This window comes from Equus asinus, chromosome 3 (genome assembly GCF_041296235.1).
Source record: "Equus asinus isolate D_3611 breed Donkey chromosome 3, EquAss-T2T_v2, whole genome shotgun sequence".
NCBI classification, from domain to species: domain Eukaryota; kingdom Metazoa; phylum Chordata; class Mammalia; order Perissodactyla; family Equidae; genus Equus; species Equus asinus.
This window is the reverse complement of record NC_091792.1, coordinates 45,000,165-45,023,628: the sequence shown is the minus strand read 5'-3', so window position 1 is coordinate 45,023,628 and position 23,464 is coordinate 45,000,165. Positions and strand designations below refer to the sequence as shown.

The window sequence follows — 23,464 nt, the reverse complement described above, 5'->3', positions numbered from 1 at the left end:
AGCATATGTCTGGGTCTTTTAAATATTCATTCTGATAATCTCTGTCTTATAATTGGGGTGTTTAGTTCAATAACGTTTAATGCAATCATTGGCATGATTAAATTTAGGTTTCCCATTTTACTATTTTTTTTTTCTGTTTGTCCTTTCTTTTTGTTCCTCTGTTTTACCTTTCTTGCTTTCTTTTATATTAGTTGAATATATATATATATATATTAATTCCATTTCAATTTATCTATTGGGTTTTAGTTATACCTCTTTGCATTAGTTTTAGTGGTTGCTCTTGGGATTACAATATATATCCCTAACTTTCACAGTCTACTTAAATTTAATATTGTATGACTTCGTGTAAAATGGGGATGCTTTGCAACTCTTTACATCCATTTATTACCCTCCCATCTGTTGTGCTAGAATTGTCATATGTATTATGTCTGCTTATGCTATAAATCTCACAGAAGAGTGTTATAGTTTTTGCTTTAAAATTATATGCATTTTAAAGAAATTAAGAGAATATACTTATCTATTATGTTGAAACAGACATTTACAATTTTCGATGCTCTTCATTCCTTCCTGAAGATTTGAATTTCCTTCTGGTATTATTTCTCTTTAACCTAAAAAATTCTCTTTAACTTTTATTTTAGTGCAGAGTAGCTGCTAATTAATTCTACTAATTTTATTTTTGTTTGGATGTGTCTTTGTTTCACCTTCATTCTTAAGGATATTTCCATTGGATTTAGAATTTAGAATTTCTGTTTTTTTCTTTCAGCACTTTAGAGATGTCGACCCATTCACTTTTGATCGCCATCATTTCTGATGAGAAATAAGCAGTCAAATAAATCATTGTTCAAATGTATGTAAGTGTTGTTTCTTCTGACTACTTTCAAGATTTTCTCCTTACTTTTGGGTTCTGCAGTTTGACTAAGGTATGTTTAGGTGTATTTATTTTGAATTTATCCTGCTTGGAGTTTTCTGACTTTCTTAAATCTGTTAACTTATGATTTTCATTAAATTTGGGATCATTCATTCATTATTTCATAAAATATTTTTTTCTGTCCTATTTTCTGCTTCTGGGATTGCAATTACCCATATGTTGGACCTTTTGATATGCCCTTCATTCTGTTTGAAATTTCTCTGGGAAGTCTGTCTAGTTTCCAAATGGAGCACATCTAGAGATGTAGGATGTAGGATGGTATTAAAGAGTATTTCCCTTTTTGCTCTGGATGTTAGAAAGCTGAAAAAAAAACCCAACAAAGTTAAGGTTCAATCACAGAAAATATGTTTTGCATGTGTGATTCCTTTTCACACTTAAAATTTTGGTTTCAATTTTATTAACCTCATTAACTATGTTATTATTTCGCAAGTGATTCAATATAAAAACTCTGTATCATTCGGTAAATTCTTGTGAAGAAAATGAAAGAGCCTCCCCACTCAAATCTACAGAAAATAACCCCTAATTTCCCAGTGCATAAAAATCTATGAGATTGACTGACTAAAATTAAATGCAGTTAAATATTCATCTAACGAGCATTATATGCATTGAATTATTCCATTTACTATGTTAGATAAGAGATGAGCAAGATGTAGTAGTCACCCTCAAAGAATTTAAAGTTGAAACAAGTGTAAAAATATACATAAACAATAAATTTGTAATAAAAGTCATGGTGACCTCTGCTATTATAAATAGGAAGCAAAGTTCAATGGAACACAGAGAAGAAATTATGAGTTGGTATGTGATGTGGGTCTTAAAGAATGTGCAATATTCTGACAGATGGGGAAGAAGTCAACAAGTCACATGGTGACCTATATGTGAAGTTAGCAGAATCTGAGGACTGGGGGCAGACCAAGAGTGTGAAGTGGCATGTTATGTTAGCAGAAGAGAGCATGACTAAAGCAGGGGAAGAGGGTTACGCAGAGCTGAATACCAAAAGCAACCACAGTAGCTGAGAAGTAGCAGAGAGTTTAAAAGCTATAGGTCTAAGCTAAGCCAAAGACTAAATGGCACCAATTCTTACGAATGTGTTGTTATAGTGGGTGGAGGTGGTGGTAGGGCGGGTGTGTGTGTGTGTGTGTGTGTGTGTGTGTGTGTGTGTGTGTGTGTTTGCAGCTACAAGCAAGAAGACTAGAAAAATTCTATTGGCAACATAAATGGTATTCTGGCTGGCTTTAATTCTCTTCAGCACCACATAGTGCTCCTCCACAGTGTGCCTCAGGGAACAGAGTCTGACTCGATTCTGTTGGATAGTCAATTTTGATTTGCATCTAGGGTTCAAGAGAGTGAGAGAGAAAGAGATTGAGAGAGAGAGGAGAAAGAAAGTTAGACAAGGAGTTTGGAGGTAGAATTTTACAGACCTCATTACATTTTTAAAGAATATTTTAAATTTTTCTCAAAAACAAAGCATGTACATGGTTGATAATCAAAGAGTAGCTAAAGATTCAAAATGAAAATCTCTTAGCCATACCTCTTTCCATTCTCTACTTCTTCCTCCCTAGAGGAAGCTACTTTTAAACTGTTTCTTCTTGCAGTTTCAACATATTGCATATTGTATACATGTATCATTATTACTTGATTTATTAATTTTAGACATGATTTATTGGCTTTCTGCTATGATAGATAAAATTTAGCCAACTTACATAACTTGCTCAATTTCTTTTTACCTCATACCAATATAGTTATTATTCTACTTTTATTCTTCATGGTAAACTTAAACAATAAACTTATTTTTAATTCTTGTTCCATACTATAGGTAATGAATCTCGACTTCTCACATAGTAATGTGAATTTCTTTCACCTTTTGTCCCCCCTTTCATAAAATTTCTGGCATTTCACTTTCCCTTGAAATTACTAAGGTTGACAAGAAATTTTGTTTAGTAATCATAATTATTTCTTCTGGGTTTTGTTTAGTGATTAATTCTGAAATTTGAAAATCAGTAAATACCATCTACTATGTCATAGCTATGTAACTATGTTTGCTCTAGTTACCATTATGGTATGATTATATTTTCCTTTTTAGGCATCTTTTTGTTTTTTTCTGAAGATTTTACTCATGTTTCTAATTTGTTGCATTGTCTGTTTCTACAACATTTTGAAGTTCTTACTAACTTATCAAGAAAAATATCAAGTCTATAAATATTTTCGCCAGATAGCTTCCTCCTGGAAACCTGTATTTTCCTGCCATAAGTTTTGCACTCAGTTTATACCTATTTTAGTCCTTATAACAATTTAAGGGATCTTGAAGAATAGTAAAGATAAGGACTTGTGTGACATTTATTGAAGCAGGAAGATGCTTGCTGGAGGGTACTTCTAACCTACCTTTTACTTTGGTTTTTCAGTCTCCTAAAACTGTATGTATGAAACAGAACTCATTTTCTACCCAATTCCCTACCAATCCCATGCAAATGTTTCCAAATGAGTTAAATCTCTCTCACTCTCAAGGTGCTTTGCTAGGCCTATTCACATCTTATTTTTAGAGTCTCAGGGAAATCTCATCATATCCTAGTTTCAGTTACCATCTATTTGCTGATAAGTCCCACATCAGCATCTCCAGCTGAGATCTCCTTTAAGCTTCTTTCTTGCCTATTAGACGTGTCCTCAGTATGTACAAAGTCCCATCATCATCTTTCCTCCTGAATCTGCTTCTCTTCATGTGGTCTTGACCTCATCAAGTAGAACCATCATTTATTTACAAAATTGACAAGGTTTTAGCCAGACTTATCAAGGAAAAAGGAGAGAGGGTTCAAATAAAATCAGAAATGAAAGACAAGATGTTACAACTGATAGCACAGAAATTCAAAAACTCATAAGAGACTACTATGAACAATTGTACGTCAACAAACTGGACAACCTAGAAGAAATGGATAAATTCCTAGAAATGTACAACCTACCAAGACTGAATCATGATGAAATAGAAAATCTGAACAGACCGATGACTGGTAAGGACATTAAATCAATAGCTAAAAATTTCCCAGGAAACAAAAGCTCGGGATCAAATGGCTTCATCGGTGAATTCTACTAAACATTCAAAGAAGAATTAATATCAATATTTCTCAGACTTTTCAAAAAAATAGAAGAAAAAGGAACTTTTTCTAACTCATTTTATAAGGCCAGCATTGCCTTGATACCAATGCCAGACAAAGACAGCACAAGAAAAAAAATTACAAGCCAATATCTCTGATGAACATAGATGCAAATATCCTTAACAAAATATTAACAAATCAAATCCAACAATACATCAAAAAGATCATACACCATGATCAAGTGGGGTTTATTCCAAGGATGCAGGGATGGTTCAATATCTGCCAATCAGTCAAAGTGATACACCACATTAACAAAACAAAGGATAAAAGTCATATGGTCATCTCAATAGGTGCAGAAAATGCATTTGACGAAATTCAACAGCCATTTATGATAAAAACTCTCAACAAAGTGGGTGTAGAAGAAGGTACCTCAATATAATAAAGGCCATATGTGACAAGCCACAGTTAACATCATACTCAATGATGAAAGGGTGAAAGCCTTTCCTTTAAGATCAGGACAAGACAAGAATGTCTACCCTCGCCACTTCTATTCAATGTAGTATTAGAAGTCCTAATCAGTAATTAGGCAAGAAAAGATATAGAAGTCATCCAATTGGAGAGGAAGAAGTAAAACTGTCACTATTTGCAGATGACATGATGTTATATATAGAAAACCCTAAAGACTCCATCAAAAAACTGTTAGAACTAATAAACAAATTGAATAAAGTTATAGAATACAAAATCAGTACACAAAAATCTGTTGTGTTTCTATACACTAATTCTATACAAAAGAGAAATAAAGAAAAAATCCTATTTACAATTATACCAAAAAGAATAAATTACTTAGAAATAAATTTAACCAAGGAAGTGAAATACTTGACTATTGAAAACTACAAGATATTAATGAAAAAAATTGAAGATGGCACAAATAAACGGAAAGATATTCTGTGTTCATAGATGGGAAGAATCAATATTGTTAAAATGTCCATACTACCCAAAGCAATCTGCAGACTCAATGCAATCTCTATTAAAATTCCAATGGCATTTTTCAAAGAAAAGAACAACTAATGCTAAAATTTGTATAGAACCAGAAAGATCCTAAAAAGCCAAAGTAATCTTGAGGAAGAAAAACAAAGCTGAAAGCGTCATGTTCCCTGTTTTCAAACTGTATTACAAAGCTATAGTAATTAAAGCAGTGTGATATTAGCTTAAAAACAGACACATAGATCAATGGAACAGAAGAGAGAGCCCAGAAACACAGGTGTATCTTGGAGATATTGTGGGTTCAGTTCCAAACCACTGCAACAAAGTGAATATCACCATAAAGTGAGTTAACACAAATTTTTCAGCTTCCCAGTGCATATTAAAGTTATGTTTACACAGTACTGTAATCTATTAAGTGTGCAATAGCATTGTGCCTAAAAAGACCACATATATACCTTAGTTGAAAAATCCTTTATTGTTAAAAATTGCTAAATCTGTTATTTAGTGTAGCCATCTTCATGAATTATCTTTGCTAGATCTTCTGGATAACTTGCTGCAGCTTCTACATCAGCACTTGTTGCTTCACCTTGCATTTTTATGTTATGGAGATGGCTTCTTTCCTTAAACCTCATGAGCCAGCCTGTGCTAGCTTCAAACTTTTCTTCTGCAGCTTCCTCACCTCTCTCAGCCTTCAGAGAATTGAAGAGGGTTAGGACCTGCTCTGCATTAGGCTTTAGTTTAAGGGAATGTTGTGGCTGGTTTGGTCTTCTATCCAGACCCCTAAAACTTTCTCCATATCAGCAATAGACTATTTTGCTTCCTTATCATTCATATGTTCACTGGAGTAGCACTTTTAATTTCCTTTAAGAACTTTTCCTTTGCATTCACAACTTGGCTAACTGGCACAAGAAATAAGAAATGTTGGAGAGGATGTGGAGAAAAGGGAACACTCACACACTGCTGGTGGGAATGTAAACTGGTTCAGCCACTATCAAAAACAGTATTGAGATTCCTCAAAAATTTAAAAATAGAAATATCATATTATCCAGCTATCCTAGTTCGGGGTATTTAACCAAAGAACATGAAATCAACAATTTAAAGAGATTTATGCGCCCATGTGTTCAGTGCAGAATTATTCACAATAGCCAAGACATGGAAGCAACCCAAGTACCCATCAACAGATGAATGCATAAAGAAGATGTAGTATATATACACAACGGAATAGTATTCAACCATCAAAAAAGACAGAATTGTGCCATTTGCAACAACATGGATGGACCTTGAGGATGTTATGCTAAGTGAAATAAGCCAGACAGAGAAAGGCAAACACCATATGATTTCACTTATATGTGAAAGATAAATAAACATAGGGATAAGGAGAAAAGATTAGTGGTTACCAGAGGGGACAGGGATGGGGGAGGGTGAAAGGGGTAACAGGACAATCATGGCGACAGATAAAATCTAGACTATTGTGGTAAACATGATACGCTCTCTACAGAAATTGATATATAATAATGTACATCTGGAGTTTGCACAATGTTATAAGCCAATATGACCTCAATTAAATAAATAAAAAATAAATTGTGTTGGGAAAACAGGACAGCCACATGCAAAAGAACAAATCTCTACTACTATCTTACACCATACACAAAATTAACTCAAAATGGATTAAAGACTTGAATGTAAGACCTGAAGTCGTACGACTCCTAGAAGAATACATAGATGGTAAGGTCCTTAAAATAGGTCTTGACAATGATTTTTTGAATCTGACACCAAAAGAAAAAGCAACAAAAGCAAAAATAAATAAGTGGGACTACATCATACTGAAAAGCACTGCACAGCAAAGGAAACCATCAACAAAATGAAAAGGCCACTTATTCAATGGGAGAAAATATTTGCAATCATATATCTGATAAGGGGCTAATATCCAAAATATATAAAGAACTCATACAATTCAATATCAAAAAAGCAATCTGATTAAAAAATGGGCAGAAGATCAGGATAGACATTTTTCCAAAGGAGGTACACAGATAGCCAACATGTACATGAAAAGATGCTCAACATTATTGACCATCAGGGAAATGCAAACCAAAACCATGATGAGACATCACCTCACGCCTGTTATATAGCTATTATCAAAGCTAAAAAGTGTCAGAAAGGATGTGGAGAAAAGGAAACTCTTACGTACTGTTGGTGGAAATGTAAATTGGTGTAGTCACTATGGAAAACAGTATGGAGGTTACTCAAAAAATTAAAAATAGAACTCTCATATAATCCAGCAATTCTACTTTTGGGTATTTATCCAAAGAAAATGAAAACACTAACTCGAAAAGAGACATTCACCCCCATGTTCACTGCAGCATTATTTATGATAGCCAAGATATTGAAACAATCCAAGCGTCCATCAATAAATGAATGGGTAAAGAGACTGTGGTATATATATACATGGAATTCATCCATAAAAAAGAATGAAATCTTGCCATTTGCTACAACATTGATGGACCTCGAGGACATTATGCGAAGTGAAATAAGTCAGACAGAGAAAGAGAAATACTGTAAAAAATCTCTCTTATATGTGGACTCTAAAAACAAACAAACAAACGAAAACAAACCAAGCTCATAGATAAAGAGAAGAGATTGGTGGTTGCCAGAGGTGGGGAGTGGGAGGCGGGAGAAATGGTTGAACGGGTTATAAAGTAAAAACAAAAACAAAAAACATTGTTTATTTCCTCAAGCCAGGGATCTGGGAGTCACTCTTGACTCCTTCCATTTCTTCACTCTGCTGGATCTCAACAACCATTAATTGCTGTCAAATTTATCCCATAAATCTTTCTCAAATTCATTGCATTTCTTAATCCCCATTGCCACCACTTTAACTGATGCCACCATCTGAATTATTCCAATAGCTTCCTCACAGGTTTCTTTGACTTTCATTACTTCTGCCTGGGATGCATTTCCCCCTCCATTTTCTCTGACTAATCCCTATTCATCTGTCTGGCAGTTTACTTTTAGGAAGATGGAAGAGAACCCTATATATGAGGTTAGGTGTTCTTGCTAAGTATTTCCACATCACCTCAAGCCTCTCCTATCTGTAGCAGTATCTCGCTTTGTAGAATAATTTTCCTCTGCTTGTCTGTTCTGTTGATAATTAAAATTGCATCTATCTCACTCAGTATTGTGTTCTTGGTGCCTAGCGCAATGTCTAGGACATAGCAGAGGCTTAATATTTTTGAGTATTGAACAAATGAATGAATGTTATGTTTAGTATTTCTTTGGAAGCTCTTTTCCCATTTTGATCTTTTCAGTGTCTGAATATCAAATTAGGTTAATCATGTACCAAGAGACAGCCCTTGACTAATACATGTCTCATTTGGTTATTAAACACCCATTAACTTGAATTTCACTCATGAATGGAGTTTTTCTTTCATGGCCTGCAAAAGCATCTCTCACTTTCAAATTTATTTTACTTCCTACTTATCAGGGTTGTGAATGTGTATCATTTGCTGTTCTCTGGGGCCTCCTCATTTCTCAGTACTCTTTTGTAATAATTGTCATTTTTTTTAAATTCATGAAGATAAATTTTCAATTTGAAGTATAGTAAAGGGTTCATCTACACAGGAAAAGTATAATTGAATAGAGATTAAAAACCTTGGAAGTACACCTGACAAATTCGGATATATTCTATGGTAAACCTTTGAATCTTTGAATGATTATCTTAATCAAGCATATTCTAAATATTTAATATTTAATTTCTAAAATTAGAAATTTTTCTGTCATGAATTTAATACACAGAATGATAAACATGTGATGGCATGATAGATGCATAACGTAACAACACTTAACATAGGTTAGAAAAGTTATATCCTGGTGCACACTGAAAACTATTTCATTCAGAGTAGGAAATATCAACAAAACAACACAGTATATAAAGTCACTTTTAGAAATGACTTTAAAATATATCAGATATGTGGCGGTCAGCCCCTTGGCCTAGTGGTTAAGTTCAGCACACCGTGTTTCAGCAGCCTGGGTTCGGTACCCAGGTACAGACCTACACCACTTGTGGGTGGCCATGCTCTACTGGCAACTCACATACAAAACAGAGGAAGATTTGCACAGATGTTAGCTCAGGGTGAATCTTCCTAAGGAAAAAAAAAATCAAATATGTGGAAACTGAAGGGATCAGGACATACCACTCCAACATATGCTACTCTGTCATAAGGATTATTTTGAGCTGAAGGCAATTGACAATCAACAGACGAGGGAAGAGTTCTTTTCCCTCCTCTTTTCTGCCTAAAAGCAGAGCATAAATTTTCCTTTGTGAAGATGTCCCCTTCTCCTATTTTAGGAAGAGGAGAGCAACTCTTATCACCAGAGATGGAGAGTTGGCAACAAGATGAGTCTGCATAAACAAGTCTTGCTACAATAATCCTTATCTTCCATTAGCTCCCCATGTATTTCCTAGACACTTTATTAACCCTTTTGCCCAAACCCCTTCTCCTTTGCTAAAATGGTGTATAAAACCTTGAGTTAAGTGCTTGAGTTTCACTCATTTTCTGTGAAATCCTGTGCATGTAAAATATTAATAAAATTTGTGCTCTTTTTTTCCTGTTAATCCATCTTTTGTCAGTTAAATTTGCAGGCCTCCAGGAAATTGACGTAACAGGGTGGAGGACAAAACAAAAAATGTGAACATTGCCTGAGAAAAAAAAATGATGGGATCACTGTCAAAACCATTTGGAAGCCACTACTTAGTGAGGTTTATTTCTGGGTAGTTTCTGGTGTACCTAGAGAGCCCCCAAAATGGATTTTTCAGGATGGAAAAATCTTTGCTTCTTTACAAGCATAGGGAGATGAATCAATGGAGAGGTGAAAATGCTAGAGAGAGAAGATTTAAGTGGGTTTTCAGCTCTCTTAATAGCTGGGGAAGTTTGGAATCTAAGACATAGGAGGGATTCACTTTAGAGAAGATGGAAGGACAAAGAATACATAAGGAATTGTACACAATAAAGAAGAGAAGAAGATGATAGTTGATGGAACTTCCATGGAATGAGCCTTGTTTTTACAACAAAGTAGGAGGCAAAGGCCTTTGGTTAGACTGCAGGAAGGAGGTGCTACACAGGATCTTTTCTGCTCTGTGTTTAGAACTGCACCTGCCTATTATGGGTTAAACTGTCTCCTTCTGCCCTCACCCAAATTCATATGTTGAAATTCTGATCCCTAGCACCTCAGAATGTGACTTTATTTGGAAATAGGGTCCTTGCAGATGTACTTAGTTAAGATGAAGTCATGCTGGAGTAGGGTGGGCCCCTAATCCAATATGACTGACGTCCTTACAAAAAGGGAAAATTTGGACACAGTCACACGTAGAAGAAAAATGATGTGAAGAGAGATAGGGAAAAGATGGTCATCTACAAGCCAAGGAGAGATGAGTAGAACAGATCTTTCCTTTATAGCCCTCAGAGAGAATCAACCCTCCTGACATCTGGATTTTGGACTTCTAGCCTTCACAACTATGAGCAATAAATTTCTGTGACTTAAACCACTCAGTCTGTGATACTTTATCATGGCAACCCTAGCAAGCAAACAAACTGGTCATGGTAGTAGGAAGTCAATACATGGTGAATCAAATGGATGAACGAACAAATAAATGCATGGATAAGTGGGTAAATGCCTCTCAGGGTAGAGCAGAAGAAGAGAAATTTCAATCATTTGTTAGGTTATCGCAGAGGGTCTAAATAGTTCGCAGAGTTCAGTTGATGATTTGGAGAAAATAGTAAATTTGAAATTCAAAGGAAGATAGAAGGAAGGTGATAAATTAATGGTTTGGAAGTGATAAGATGGAGCAAGCTAAGGATAAACCATTTTTCCTATCCAACTGAATTAAAGGGGAATTGGAAAAAGTGAACCTTTAACAAAGTGAGCAGCTGGGGATGTTTTATAAAAAATGCTCATTATCTTTGCTGTGCTAGGTCTCATATTCATTGACAAGTTCTTGAAGTACTCAAGCAGATCTCTTTTAACCTACCAGCATCCACAAAGTAGTTGGGTGTCAAGCCAGGAGCCCAAAGATGTGTACGTATACTAATATTCCTACTTTGATAATTTTGGCATTCTTTTTGGATAGATCCTTTGTATGTTTTCCTTTTGTCTAACTTGATAACATTGTGAATGATTTCCAATGTCCTTCTTCACATCTTCTTAAGTGCTTTGCAGAGGTGGTGATAGATTGTAGAAGCCAAGAGAAAAGTACAAATGCCTTCTAGGTAATAAATGTCAGAATGTAGTCATTAAGTTTCAAAGATGTGTTTTATAGGCAATATCTGTAAAAGTGAATAACAAGTGATAAGTGCTTTACCTTGCCATTGAAAATAACAGCATATTAAGAAATAAGATACTAGGTTATAAATGTAGCTTATGTTATATTTACATTTTGGTCCCATAGGAAAATATTTACAAGGTGAGGTCGGACTTATGGAAGAGTGGACACTATGGTTATAACTTTGAATAACGGATCTTTTGTGTGTCATTACAGCCTCAGGGACACCAGTGGACCCTGCAGCATGGTGCTCATTGAGCTTTGGAAAGTCCCCATGCTAGATTCTCAATGACCTGGAGGTGCTGCCCTTTATTGGGCTTGGGTTCTTCTTATTGGAAAAGGCTTCCTATTTCTCGTTTCTGTTCTTCCACTGCAATTATGTTTCTAGTATTATAGAGCTAACTTAAAAAAATTGTCTCTTGAAGTCACACAACTGACTCCCATCCAGAGGGAGCATACAGAAAACATGTGTTAACCTGTTTACTCCTATGGCAGGCTCATTAGCCTGGGAGGTAGGTAATCTATGAGAAAATTTTAGAGCTAGTGTCAACTTCTCATGTTGGTGCAGATAATTAACATGGTTTGCCTGCTCTGGGAAGTCATCGAAACCTGTTTCTTCTTTGGTAGATCTTGGAGAGCTACCAAAACCCATCCTTTAACATGGAATATAAGGGAAAATATGCTACACTACTCTTAGTCCCAGTATATTTATCTATTTCCTGCAATCTGCCATTTGCAAGTTGGAGACCCGGGAATGCCGATGGTATACTTCGAAGGCCTGAGAGCTCGAGGTCTGATGGTGCAGATTCCTATCTGAGTTAGAAGCCCTGAGAACCAGGAGTGCCAAGGGCAGGAGAAGATTGATGTCCCAACTTAATTGTCAGGCAGAGAGCAAATTCAACGTTCCTCTTCCTTTTTGTCTTTCCAGGCCCTCAATAGATTGGACCATGTCCACCTACACTGGGGAGGGCCATCTGCTTTACTTAGTCTATCAATTCTGGTGATAATCTCTTCTGGAAATGCCTTCACAGACACATCAAGAAATAATGTTTAACCAGCTATCTGGTCATCTCTTGGCCCAGTCAAGTTGACTCATAAAATTAACCATCACAACTACTCAACCTATGAAGCTTCCTTCTCTCTAGAACTTTTTGCTATTCAACAAGTCACTAAGTAATGTTACATAGTTAACCAGTTACAGCTTTCCTAACTAAACCATGATCTTCTGGTTTGTAGTCTCTTGACCTGGAGTAGACTTATGTCTATTTTTCACCTGTATCTCCCTTTCTTATTTGGATAATAATACCACTTGCCTTAGCCTGTTTGGTGAATTCAGCCTACAATCTCTGAGGCAAGGTCTTTTTGTCACCCCCAAAAGATCTACCAAATTGCTAGACATACAGCAGACAATGCAGATGTTGCAGAAATATAGAATGATGTTTGTGTAATTAACTGCCTGAACATAGGTTGTGTTCAAACAGTTAAAGAGTTTGGCAACTAGACTGAGGTTGCTTAGGGAGCTTGCAGTTCAATGGGTCTCTCCCACCTGACTCACAAATATGGGGGCAGTCAGGTGATTTGAGAACCAAAGGAAACCTGATGAGAAACAAATGGAATGCTTCTTAATATGAGGTTATGAATGTTATTCATGTTTATTATTTTAGCTAATATTTGTTGAACACTTACTTTGTGCCAAACACCAGAGCCAAGGGCTTTACATTTAACAGTAATTATGGGGAAGGTATTATTATCTCTATTTTCAGGTGAAGAAGTTAAGGCTTAAAGAATTAAGCAACTTGGTCAAAGTCACAGAGCTTAAATGGCATTGAAATGGTCAGTATTTGAACCTGGGTCCATCTAAATTTATAGCATGCGGTCACAACCAGGGAGATACTCTTTGTTATTGTTATGTTTGAGAAGTGGTGCATTCAGCTTCTGTCAGCGAGGAAATATCTCAGCAGCATTGCTCAGACAACTGTCAGTAATCGCCTCTAAAGACTCAGTTTCCTTCTCCAGCTTGGTCTTGGGTATTTATTTAACTCTGCCTCACATTCTTAGGCATTTCCTATAAGTGTTTCCAGTTTTAGGTTGACTGTCCTTGTCCTATGTTCCCTTCAAAGGTTATAACACCGGTTTGACCTGAGGGAGTGATTTCTGCCTTAGCATCCCTGCTACGTAAGGATAAAAGGACATCCGAGGTTTCCTTACGCAATTGCTGCGTAACCTACCCTGGCCCCACCCCCACAAAAGATATAAACTTACGTGACCCTGGTTATTATTCCCAGGGTGATTTTAGAGTTTATGTGTGCATACCTGTGTGTGCATACACATTGGGGGAGCAAAGACAAAACATGATAAATTGTTGTTAACCTTAAGATCGCTTCATTTTCTTTAGTAATTGATCAAGAGTCACTTGTGAAACTAATTACAGAAGGTCACACTGAGTAGTGCATCCATTAAAATGTTTTGGGTTTACATTATTCATTAAAAGATTGAGTATGAGGAAAAAATATGATTTTTGTAAAAGTTATTTCCACAAGGAGTCAAATAATTCTATTTAAAATCACTGCAGGTTGAGTGTCCTTCTATTTCAATGAAATGATTTTCTGACAAATGCACATCTCTTCTTGTTTGCAAAGATCTCTAGTACATTTTATTTGGCCTTTTCTACCCACTCAACTCAGCAAATTAGTTTTTAGCCAAAAGTTTTATACATACTGTATTATTTGACCATCTGTTGTCTTTAACACATTGTTTTTCTCTCTAGGTTTTATTTATTTATTACTTTTAAAGTCGTCTTTCAGTGAGTTGCCCATTTAATTATGTATAGAGATAATCATGTTTGCATGTGAAATAAAGACTACTGTCTTTTAAAGGATCACCATCATCCCACTTGGTAAATACGCACAATTCCCAGCTTGTATATGACATGGCTTTTCACGTACAGCTGTCAGTCCTGGGTGGTGGATTGCAGGGAAGGTCTGTCAGGACAAAATGGCACAAATACCCAGAGAATTTGGTAGATGAGGCACAGAGAGGGAAGCACGAGGTTACAAGCTGGAGAAAGCAAAGTGGGTTAACACTGTATATGAGAAAAGCAGGTACCATAAATTCAGAGGACGAAACTAACATCGGACTTAAGTGGTGGTAACAGCAGAGTCAAATGTGTCATGAGAAGGCTATTGAAGAGTTGGAGCAGAGATCTGGAGGTGGTGGTACAATTAGCACAAGAGACCAGGAAATAGGATTTAACAGAACAAGAATGCAGAGACCAGGATGAGTCTTGGAGTCCAATAACAACTGGTGGGTCCATGCAGTTGTCTTACATAGATATAATTCCTCATTTCTGGAAAAGGGAAGGATAATGTCTGGAAGTTGAGTGGTACTTCCAGCCTAGACAAAGGCATGACAGTAAATCATTTCAGTAAGAGGAAGGCTAATTCCTCCTGGGATATTGGCTTCTTGACTGGTATATTCTGGGGAATAGTGATATAATATTGATAATAGGTAAGGCTTTCTTGGGAATTATGCCACAAAATAAGCATCATGCTAATCTTTTTGATGCCACATACCAGCTAAATTGTCCATGATCGGAAGTCTCGGCTATAAATATTTGCCCATCTTTTAAATAGCAATATTGGATTTTGCTTTTAAATAATCTTAAAGTGTATCTCTGTAGTAAGCAAAGAGGAAACCATAAAATTACTATAGAAATTCCAGTTTGAGGCTAGTGTTTTCATGAAAATAAGTAGTCTATTTTCCCTGTACAACCCATTCCTAATCAGCACTCATCACCCTTGCTGTGTCAGAAAACTCCAATTCTGATGGTGAGATTAGAGTTACCAACCACTTGATGAGGTCAGCAATATGATTCATGGATGCAAAACAGGCAATTTTTGGAAAGGCCAGGTGCTGGTTTATGCAACTGGTCTGATGACAGATACAGCAGATGGCTCAGAAAGGCAGACTTTGGAACACTACATGTGGATCTTTTCATAAACATGAATCGTTCTTGAAAAATTTATTTGGTTTATTGGCTATGGTAGTCTTCTCCTTCAAGGATGAATGTTTCCATTTGCCAGTGTCAGAAAACTAAATCTTCCCATTAGTTTTGGAAATGTTAAAGAGCAGAACTTTAAAAGAGGTACAAGGGCTTTCTTTTTTTTTAAAAGATATTTGAAACTCTGGCAAGGGTCTTGAACTATAATTTCTATAAGTTGGGATACATTCACGGAAAAAGAGGGTATTGTACAAACTACTGGGATTCTGGACTACTGAGTTAATGTCAGTATCATAATACTAAATTAGTAAACTGATACATTATTTCTCTTTCTCCTACTGATTGAATTTACTGGATGACCTTAAGTGAGTCATTTAATGTCTTTGTACCTCAATTCCTCTTTCTGAAAATGTAAATTAAGTTGACACACAGTACAAATAAGAGCTTATTTCTAATCCCTGCATCTTCAGGTATTTTGTATTTACTTATAATATTGTCTGTCTTCCAAATGAATTCATAAATCAATCAGATTTCAGAAGAATTAGACACAGAAATGGCAAGTCCTGTTTATTTCTTCTTTGAAACTGATCCATGGCAGGTAAATGAAGTTTGGTACCCATTGCCTTTGTTTCCTTCAAAATACCAAGTTTTCTTGCGCAAAACAGAAACTGCTTCTTCTTTCAATTTATTTTTCAAGAATTATTTGAATTTGCTCATTGTGTTTTTATTCTAAACAAATTATGTGTTTTTAAATAGGTCCTCCCTCTTAATATTTTATAAGCAAATTTTGCCTTTTTGATTGAGATTGTTGTCCTTCCTTTATTTTAGAATAATGATTTGACTCTGAGATCCTTCTCTAAAATTTAAACTGAGTATAATATTTCTCAAAAATCATCCTGCATAAAATTAGTAATAAAATATCTTATAGAATTTGCTTCATATTTTACCATTAAAACACTGATTCATGTTCTCTGGGTAACTTCAGGACAAAGAGAAATCAGTAGAACAAGAGGACACATTACCAAGAGTGATCTCTAAATTAAATCGTTGAGTCTTTGTTTTATTTTACCAATTACATAGTGAGATTCTTGATTCTAATTACATATAACTTAAAAATAATTTAATTAATTGGTTTTATGTGAAGGTGGACATCAAGTTTGGCTGCTTAATGGAATCATCTGGGGAGCTTAAAGTTTGATGCATAATTCTTTCTTCCAGATACTCTGATCCAATTAGTCTGTATTTGGCTTTGGTATAGGAAGTTTTAAGAGCTCACCAGGTGATTCTAATATGCAGCCATGGGTCTAGAGACAAGACATGGTTGGAAATCAAAAGACATGAGCTCTTGACATCATAACCTATGAGTTTTAGGACCAGAGAAATGCAACTTAACTCTGATGGTGATTGAGAGTGGCACCAATACCAAAGTTTTGGTCAATCTCCCTTGTATGAGAAGACAACCAAAAGGCGGGAATTATTAAATTAATTAAACAAGGAGACCATTAGACTGATGTGGCTCTAATGCCATGGCGGCCTACATAAACATACCAAAATCTGAGCCTGTAAACATCTCCAGGTTATAAAATTGAAACCTAAGGACAACCAATCACCACTAACTAACCAGGCTTTAAGCTACAGTCAATGAATAATTTTCTTTCTTTGTGCCCATCTTTTCTCTATAAAAATCCTTCCCGTACTTCCTGCTTGTTGAGTGCTCCTAACCACTTGCAGCTTGGTGCTGCCCAATTAGAACTGTTTTTTGCTCAAATAAACTCTTAAAATTAAAAAAATAAAAAAGACATCAGCCCCAACAATAACCTTCATTAAATAGGGTAGATACCTAAGGATAAGGAACAAAAGAGTGGGTAAACATTACATTTTCCACACCACTTCCAGCTAAGATGAAGCTTCAAGATGGCAGATTATACTTTATTCTTCTCATCCAGAAGATTTGACCTTGTAAAATATAGCCTTGAATTGGCTGTGATGAAATCGTCCTAGGCTTCTGGAGGGTTTATCTAATTCCTGGTGTGTACGTTTTCCGTGTTTTTGTAAAATGGGTGGGAATAAACTTTTGGTCTTTTCTAATCACAGTCTTCTGGCAATAGCATCACAAAATAATGGGAGAATAAAAGCATTTTCTAAGACTTCAGTGTGATTTCTCTTTAGAAATCTTTGAGAACAGTTTTTCTTTTAGGTATAATGAAAAAACTTGCTTTCTTTGTCATAAATTTTTAATATTTATAAGAGTCTGAGAGAATTTTGTTCTAGAAAGATTTTGAAAAATTTCTGAACAAAGCTGGAGTGGCTTTCACATAGCATAATTATTCATAAAATACACCAGGTTCATTCCTAGCCAGTGATAAGTCAAATCATTGCATCCTTTAATAAAAATAAGAGCTGCTACTCTAGAAAATAAAAATAGGAAAGCTGGCATAAATCAGTGTTTATAAATCACATGCAATTACAAATGTGATCTGGGTGCTTTGTGCTCTGCATACCTGAGTGACTGACTGTCATCTCATCTCCCAGCCTCTTGCTTGTAACCCAGTAAGATGATTGCTACCAGTTCCCAATTTGAAGAAATTTGAGTTTAGAGTGACCTGCAACTGAAGTTAGCTGTGAAGGTGATGCTGACGCCTTCTGATTGCAGAATTTACCTCTAAATTGCTTTAGTTTTGAAGAGACTCAGGAAGGCTCATTATGATGACCTTTCAGTATTTCTTTGGCTGAGAATTAAAACATTTTGCTAATTATGTAGCAGTATTTAGGAATGATTCCAATAACATCAAACACTTTCCATATTGAGCCAACTCAATGGAAAATTAAATTAATTCATGTAATAAAATGAAAAATCTTTAAAATCTGAATGAGGGAAAATATAAAATAACACAAGACGAGGAAGAAAGCATGAGGTCATGGTGTTCTACATAGCTACTGAAGTTGAACAGCAAATTTGGCTCTAGTCTCCCTGGTTTTCAAAGAAAACAAGAAAATATTACAAATGTCATCTACAAAGAGAAAACACACTAGTTCTCAGGGAATTATTCACATTATTCTCAGAAAAGAGAGACAAGCACACTCTCCAGAAATCATTGTCTGAGGGAGGAGAGCTTAATTTACTCTGTGTCCTCCTTGGTCGGTCAGTAAATTCCTTAAATCTTTAGAGAATGCCACTTTTGTCAAGAACTTTGAGAAGGCTGGCTATCAGTCTATACTGGCTCAGTAGACGCAAAGTGTGCTATCAAATCTCTTCACTGAGACCTCATCATCAATCAGATCTGAGGATTTGTGAGGAGTTGTATTTATGTGAACCCACCGATTCTCAAATACTGTCACTACTACCGTTATATACATCTCAGTTGATCCATTCCTGGGACTAAAATGATATTCACATAAACCATTTGGATATCTGTTCCTCTCAATTTATGTAGTACCTGCAGATTGTTCAAGGTGAAAATTAAGACAGGAGTTTTTATCCTAGTTTGCCACAGACTCTCCTATGGAAAAATGTATCAATATTCCACAGAATCAGAATATCTGGCAGTAAAGGTCCAGAATCGATATTTAAAAAAAGTTTTGCAAGTAATTTTGATGCAAAGCCAGGGTTGAAAAATCACTGCAGTAGTAGTTGCTACTGTTTGCCGAGGAAAAGAGATATACATATAAGAAGCAGGGAGAGGAGGAGGAAGAGGAGGTGAAGGAATTGGAGAAGGAGCAGGAGGAGGAGGAGCAGGAGGAGCGGGAGGAGCAACTACCTTAAAAGATTGATTGGTACCAACTTCTGTATTTTCTAATTGCCTCAGAATATTGCCAGTTCTCACAAAAATTTCTTCATGCGCTGTTTATAATGAACATGGTGTTTAGAAACTACAACAGCACAGTTCTTAATTATTTCTGTAGAACATTTAATTTTACTTTCCCACTTTCATCATTGTTACTCCTGATATTCTGATAACTTCTATAATAATAACTTGATCCAAAATAGAGGTAACCTCTGGTCACCTCTGTTCCATGCACTGATCTCACGTATTGTCATTTCCTATCTCCACTTACATTAAGATAGTTTGCTTAAGAGGCCCTGAACGATGTGGAATGGGGATTTGTAAAGCTGAGTGAAGTCAAAATGACCTTCAGAAGTTTCCTATTCATTATGTCTTATTTCTGTAGTTACTACGGCCAAGAATAGATGGTCTGTGAACACAAAGGCTGCACACAATGTTACCTTAAATATCTCTGATGGTTGAGTGGTACAGATAGTTATTGATACTGAAATTCTATTTTCCAAGTTTGATGTCTGGCTTATGCTTATCATGAACTTTATTAGTGCCTTTTTTTATATTCAAGCCTCACACAACATGTTAATGTGATTCATCCCAAATTGGAATGTGTTTTAAATAAGAAAAATTATTGTGTAGTTTAAATTAGAAGAACAGAAAACTTATTCTTGTTTGTGGCGTGAGTGTGATACTCCACCATTTAATTGAACTGTCTTTGAGTCTTGGTCATAGTATGGCTCATGGTCAGAACCCAGCTCAAGATCCCCAATTCACAGGGTTTAAAAATCCATGCTATTTACCCAAAACTCTATCTGTTTGCCTGGAAACCACACTTTTATGATAAACAGGTGCCAGAGATGCTTTCTACCTGCTGTGTTTTCTTTCCTCGATGTGTTAATACCCTACTCTTTCTCTCTCCTTTGAGTTTCTTTTGTCCAGTCTCTGGGTCTCTCTACCCATCCATCTGGGTCTCTTACTTCCTCCATTTTGTCATGGGCTACAGGAATTAGTATTCTTCCTCTACCTGATACCCATTCTGCCTGGCATATTTACCGGGGCCTGGGTAACTACTATTATGTATTTGGGAAGGAGTTCAGAGAGTAGTTTTTGACTCTTTATACATCTGAGGTGTTTATTGTTAGATGAATTTTATTCTGTTTGGAGTTGAAAACTTTGACTACAATATATGCAAATAGATGAGGAAGATAGTTCATATGACGGGAATGAACATATGAACTTCCTGTGACATTAGACATTTTCAAAGCTAGTGTAGTGTGCACTTAAAGAAATAGGATAGAAATATCAGTATCATATTTATTAATATTTACATATTAAGCACTCATTTGTACCTAGCACTGAACAAGGAGATATAAGCATTAGAAGTTGTCTAATACAGGTCCCAATTCTCAAGGAGCTTACAGTCTGGTTGGTTAGAAAAGACAAAAAAACTTCACAATAGTTAGAGAATTCATTCCGTTTTAACTTGGAATTTACTTTCCCACTTTCTTCATTGTTCCTCCTGATATTCTGAATGTTGGTAGAGAACATTGCAAAACTGTAATGATTGACTCCATTGCACATCTATGAATTCCTACTTCATCTGTCTTCAACACACTCTGACTTAATTCTCTTCAATTTCTTTTCATATTTCTCACAACTGTCTCACTTCCTTCCCACCCCCTCCCATCCCTACATTAGTTCTTTTTTTTTAAAATCACTTTATTGAGATATGATTGACATTAAAAAAAAAGCTGTTACTATTTAATGTATACAGCTTGATGAATTTGGAGGTAAGTATACATCTGTGAAACCCCACAATGTATGCCATAAACATATTCGTCACCTCCAAAAATTTCCTCCTGTTCTATTTACTTACTGATTTATTATTATTTTTGCTACTAATTCGTGGGTACATGTTTCTTGTTACAGTCATTTCCTGAGGTTGGATTTGTCCATTTCTGTCCTAATGACCTGGGATCCTCTCCATGTCTGAATTCAGTCATAATTAGCTTGATTCACTTGGGTCATCCTAAGTCTTTATTGGCCTCCATGCCTCTGTTTCTTCATTCTGACTTCATCTTTTGTTACTTTGTTCCAGTCTCTGTAGTCCTCTTGTAGTTTTGTTTGTATCCCTGTGATTTGGGTTTTGTTTGATATGGTTTTTGTTTTTGTTATTGGATATGGTTCCCTTAAAAAAGTCTCAGTCTCTCTCAGTGTTGTAATAACTACTTACTGACTTGTTTTCTTCATTCCAGTCTTGCCCATCCCTTCCGCTTTCATGTTGGTACTCTCTCAGGCAATTTCCTTACATGCAATATATGATTTTTCATTTATTGATTTCTATCTGCATCTCCATCTGCTCTCCAAACGCACAATTTTTCTGCCATAATGTACTATTTACTGTAACCCAACAAGTTTGAATTCTGGCACCATTCGAGAGAGTCCAGGAGAGGTCTGGGCATTCTCAATCTGAGGTAAAAGGGAAAAAATGCAAAAGCATAATAAAATAATGGACAAAGAACATTAAAAGAATTTTGTAATAAAGAAATATGAAAACCCAAAAATATAGAGAAAACTGTAAAATACCTGGTAATCAAGTTCTGCTAATTATAACAATAACATATCAATTTCAAATATCATATTGATATAAAATTTTAAAATAAGAAATTCTAGCATTGATGATGTGCGATTGTTTTAATGGTACCTGGGATTTGTTTTAATCAGCTGTGGTAAGGCATGCAGACCCAGAAATGATTGTCATGAAGGAAGAAGTTTTTCTTATACTCACAATTGCTTACAAGCAGGAGGTACGGCATGCCATGCAGGGCCACACAGGAAAGCAGCGAGGCAAGATGGGCAGGCAGAGAGAGGGAGGAGCCGTGGGGTGGGAGCCTTTATTATGTTCTTCGTGGGAAGGACTGGGTGAGACAAGGTAAGCAAGCTCAGTAGGTTTAGGATTGGACAGCTTGAATACTTTTGGTGAACTCTAGGCTGTTAGGGGTGGTTCCTAGTTGTTCAGAAACTGGCCTTGGGGTGATCAGGGTAGGGGGACAGTGTTTCTAGACTGAAAGAGCCTGATAAAATGAGGCAGATGGGGGTATGAACTCAGATTGATTGGTTTGCATACCAAAGATAAGCTCCCAGGCAAGTCCTTTACTATCTCTAGGATTTAGCTAACCCTGGGAGGGGCAATTCCTCCCCACCAGCAGGTACCCAGATACCAGAACATCAAGAATACAGAAAATAAGAAAGTATAGTCAATATAGTGATTATGGGTAATCTCATATACATACCATGGACAATTGTTTCCTGTCTTGAATCATCAATTTTTTCTCCATATAGAGAACTTAAAATTCTTTAAAAGAACTTAAAATAGTTAAAGGAGTATTGCAAGAGAACAAAGGTAGAGGACTTTCACCATCTGATTTCAAGAATTACTACATCATCAAGACAGAGTGGTATTGACATAAGGATAGGTAAATAGATTAATGGAACAGAATACAAAGACCACAAGTAGACACACAGACATCAATTGATTTTTGGAAACGTTCCCAATTCAATTCAATGGGTAAAGAAAAGTCTTCTCAACAAATGAGGCTGGTAATAACTGGTAAATATATGGAGAAAAAGGTAACCTTGACTCTCATCTCACACTGCACTCAAAATTAGTGTGAAGCATGAATCTAACATAAAAACTAAAATTGTAAAGTTTCTAGGGGAAAAAGCTTCTTTCATAAGAATAAAATCTTCTACAATATCTTCACGATCTTGAGGTAGGCAAAAATTTCTTAGAGAGGACAATAAATCCAACAACTGTAATAGAAATAAAATTAAGAAATTTGTCTTATTGAAATTAATATAGAAAGAATAACAACTCAATAGTAAAAAGATAAACAGCCTAAAGAAAATGAGCAAAGCTCTTGAATAGACACCTCACTGAAGAGGTTATTCAAATGGCTAATCAACAAAAGAAGAGGTATTCAACATCATTAGTGATCAGGGAAATGCGAATTACGGCCACAAGAATTACCACTTAACTCCCACTGGAATGGTTAAAATTGAAAAGACCAATAACACCAAATATTAATGACGAAGAAGTACAATAGGAACTCTCACCTTGGAAATTTGTTAGTGTTGGTTTTCAACCTTGGGAGTTCCTCAGGTGAAATTTGAAAGTGGTTCCTGCACACGGAGTTCAAGGAAAGACTGAAGAAAGAGGCAGACCACTCCAGACTGGAAGGTGGCAGGTTTAATAGGCTTGTCTTGGGCAGCCATAAGACTAGCAGAGCTCCACATCCACCCACCAGAATCTTAAAAGTTTATATAGAGAGGTTAATGGACTTCAGTCACGTATTCAGTCCAGATGGTCTCAAT

General features: G+C 35.9%; 1 long non-coding RNA gene across 5 annotated transcripts in view; it reads left to right on the top strand.

Annotated features, from left to right (window-relative positions):
* The window catches only part of LOC106831262 (uncharacterized), a 60,173-nt gene extending 37,650 nt beyond the window's left edge, over window positions 1–22,523 (top strand). For 3 of the 5 annotated variants that reach the window (XR_011501996.1, XR_011501999.1, XR_001398133.3), the window contains one exon: window positions 764–22,523. This is a non-coding gene — a long non-coding RNA (uncharacterized lncRNA). The remainder of the gene's footprint in view (window positions 1–763) is intronic. The other 2 variants (XR_011501997.1, XR_011501998.1) reach the window with 1 other exon arrangement.
* The last annotated feature ends 941 nt before the right edge of the window (window positions 22,524–23,464 follow it).